Below are 3,902 nucleotides of genomic sequence, written 5' to 3' on the forward strand. Positions count from 1 at the left end.
CTCCTTTGTTTTGCTGAAGCATGTGTATCAATGGTCCTCAGGCATGTTTCCTGCTTCCAGTATTTCAGACTCCACTCTGGAAGGGGAGGTGCTGAATGACTGTTACTCATGAATGTTGATATGGTGAATCTCTTCTTGCCTCTCCCTAAACAATTCCTACTTTTTCCTCTGTCTAGGGTTCAATGGCAACCCACTCCAGTACTCTTGCCTGGAAACTCCCATGGACAGAGGAGCCTGGTAGGCTGCAGTCCATGGGGTCTGAGGGTCAGACAGGACTGAGCGACTTCCCTTTAACTTTTCACTTTCACGCATTGGATAAGGAAATGGCAACCCACTCCAGTGTTCTTGCCTGGAGAATCCCAGGGACGGAGGAGCCTGGTGGGCTGCCATCTATGGGGTCACACAGAGTCGGACACGACTGAAGTGACTTAGCAGCAGCAGGGTTCTTGCATCTCTTGACCAATGGTGTCTTCCACAGGCTCTGTCCTTTCCCTCTGCTTGTTTCCCTCTGTGATGGCTTCTTTAGGGAAACCTCCAGACTCCTGCTGTTCAGCTGTGGGAGTCTGCATTGCCATCTCAAGATCCCACTGGACTTTCTTCCATCTATTTTCTTCTCCAGTGACCCACTGTTACTTGAGAGTCAGCATTTATAATTAAACTCCCCATCACTTTCACAGCCTCTTTCTTCCTAAGCAAATGGGAAGTGTGAGGGCCCTAAACAGGCTAGTGGTGTATATTCTGCCACTTTCACAAGCTGTATCTAGCTGATTCTGTGATCCACTTCCAAATGGAGTTATCTGGCAAGTTTCATCAAAAATTCATGCCTCTGGCCAATTTACCTGTGTTTTGCCCAAGGTCCCAATCCCCAGAACTGAGAGAACAAGACATCCACAGCAATGCAAATGCAAAAAGGGAATTTATTGCTAGCTCGAGCCAGGACCCTGGCTGCATCCAACACAGTGGAATAAAGCCAGAGCCCCGAGCTCTATATTACAGTAGTATCTATAAGTTTAGGACAAAGACAGGGAATTGGCAAGGTTGGATTGGTTACAAGGGTTTCTTTGCATCTATTAATTGGCTAGATTTTCGCACACGCGGGCTTTCTTAGGAGATATCTATCCTCGTCCCAACTAGCACAGACCAGGCTACTGGGAGCATGCCGACAGGCTGAGTCCTCCCGTCGCGGGTAATAAATTTTGATCCCGCCCGGGCAGTGTCTCAGCTGTTTCCCGGATGCTTGCTCCAGCCTATTTTAGTCATGGCCTCTATCAGGCCTCAACACCTGCTGTTAAAAGATAATTTTCAAAAATAGTTAAAATTGTGACATACATATATAAAAAATGAATACATGTTAAAGATTTTCTTTAATTTATGGAGGAAACAATTGGTATAACTGGTTCAAGTGAAAATTTCGAGGACAGACACATTTATGGATCAGGAATATTGAAATGAATGTGCAAATGGAGACAAGACTGGTTTCCACACCACCCTTCCCCCAACCCCCCCCAACCCCGCCCCTGGCAACTTCTACTAGACAAGATATAATCTCCATATCTACAGACAAGGCTCATATTGCAATGCATAACAATTTACAGAGCTGTGAAAGAACTTTGCAGACTCTTAATCAGATAATCCACAGGAATCTTCTCAAACCACACTGGACAGTACATAGTTTTTCACCAAAGCACAATTTCTACACTGCTTGGTCTTTCTCCACTCTTGACTCTAATCTCTATCAACTGTACTAATTCATAATTTCCCCCTGCCCCAGCTTCTGCAAAGAACATTGTTGAGTCCATGTTGACTCCCACAACAATAATAAATTCTTCCAGCCTTTCAAGATCCTCTTTAATCCAGCATCACTCTCTTTTATAATCTTTTATTCTAGGCAAGCTTGATCCCTACACCCTAAGCCAAGCCAATGACCTCCCACACACTTCTTCATATCCTAATGTCCTCCTCAATCATCTATATCCTTCTCATTCTACTGGCTCAAGTATTTTCTGTTTTTGCATTTATTACTTGAAGGCCATAAATGGGACTTGTTCTGTTCTTTAATAAACAATGCTGCACGCAGTAGACCTTGATCACACATTCACTCAAACATTTTATGAACACCTTATATATGTGGCAAGCACAGTCTGAATTCTAGATCTAGGCACTTGAAGTTCACAGATGATAGCCATGGCTCCCAAGATGCCTAGGGGAAACAGACAAGGAGAATACAGGTGATCAATACTCTGAGACAGGCTGTTTTGGAAGCAAAGGGAGAGCACATAACCCAAGTGTGGAACGTCAGCGAAGGTTTCCTGGAAGTCATGGCACCAAACCAAACTCTTGGTCAAGCAAAGAAAAGGACAGAAGGAAGTATATATGCTTATAAACTGTATGGAACAGTGTCTATTTGTATCTCTTTACAGTCATGATATATCTTGCCTCTTTCTAGGTAATAAAGTCTTTCAGGCCAGGGACTCTTACATTCTGTTGTACCCCATGGTTTCTAAAAGAAAAACATAGTAAACACCTTGTGAACTTAGGGTTTGATGGATGACTAAATCTTGCATCCCAAAGTGGCCAATAATACTGTTCAGTAATGACAAAAATTACTTGAGGCCTGTGACATTTGTTCTCCCTCATTCTATCAGGCATGTGAAGATGCAAACAGTATGGTAAGGCCCAAGCAAAGAGGAAAGTAAGTGAGGCTATGCCAGGAAACAAATCCTCTCTGGTAGGAACAGCAAACAAAATGAAGGGGACAGAATTTGCTGAAAGGGGATAGACACAAACTTACGGCTCTGCAGCAACCATCACCTCTGAAGCTCACAGAGCCCTCCTCTCCACTCACACAGAAGGCTGAGGAGCGGGTTTTAGCAAATTTCTGGCTGTGGAAACTGCAGCTTGAGTTCACTGGAACAAGAAAACAGCTATAAGGTGAATACAAAATTTCTCTTTTAAATGAACATAGGTGAATTTTGCTGAGTTAACCGAGTTTGCCATGCAACTCTTTAACCATCTAAAGGAAGTGAAACTCAAAGAGGACCTACTATGCCCAATTTGTCCAATCTTTTCAAAAATAGACAGTCAAATCTCTGTTGTGACCGGCCCTTGTACAGTGAAATAGACATCCTCTCCTTCCTGGCACTGAGGCCAGGACTTTACTCACTTCTAGTTCGTGGACCCCGCCCACCTTGCGCCAGAGGTAAAAAGATCCAGCTAAAATTGGGTTCAGACACTTGTGTAACAGTAAGGATATTTTTTGTATCCCTCTTTGAGCTTCGTCATGTTCTCCTAGTTCCATTCAACCATATTTTATTCATACAATAAAAAATGTAAGACTTCTTTTAAAAATATATATTAAAATACTGAGCGCTTTTCGCAAAGCTTCTTTTTTCAAAAAACAGTGTTTGGGCTAAATGCCTTACAATGTTGAACCCTTGGACCAGATGGAAGTTTAGGAAAAAAGTTCAAAAAAAAGCAAAACAATAAAAACTCAGTAGGAATGCCTTCACTACGCAGTTTCAATTCTGCTCTAAAAAGCTACGTGCAACCTTTCTCCTCAGTGCCCCGCCCCCATCCCCGCCCCTTGGTGTACAGCACAACTGCGACTCCGCCCCTCTCTTGCGCGCTCCCGCAAGAGCCCCGCCTCTTCGCCTCAGTCCGCAAGGGCTGGCCCCCAGTGCCTGCTACCTTCTCGCTTCTATCTCAGCCCCGCCCAGTCGACCCGGCCCGCCCCGCCCCGCCCCGCCCCGCCCCGCCCCGCCCCTTGGGCGCACGCGTACTCTTCCCGGTCCGAGTCCGTCCGCTAGCGCGTTGGCCCTCACCCGACAGCCCCGCCCACTGACGCCCTCCCGCCGCGCCCATGGCGTACGCACGCCACGCCCCTTGGCACCTGCCCCACCCCT

Source organism: Oryx dammah, unplaced genomic scaffold (genome assembly GCF_014754425.2).
Source record: "Oryx dammah isolate SB20612 unplaced genomic scaffold, SCBI_Odam_1.1 HiC_scaffold_3, whole genome shotgun sequence".
NCBI lineage: Eukaryota > Metazoa > Chordata > Mammalia > Artiodactyla > Bovidae > Oryx > Oryx dammah.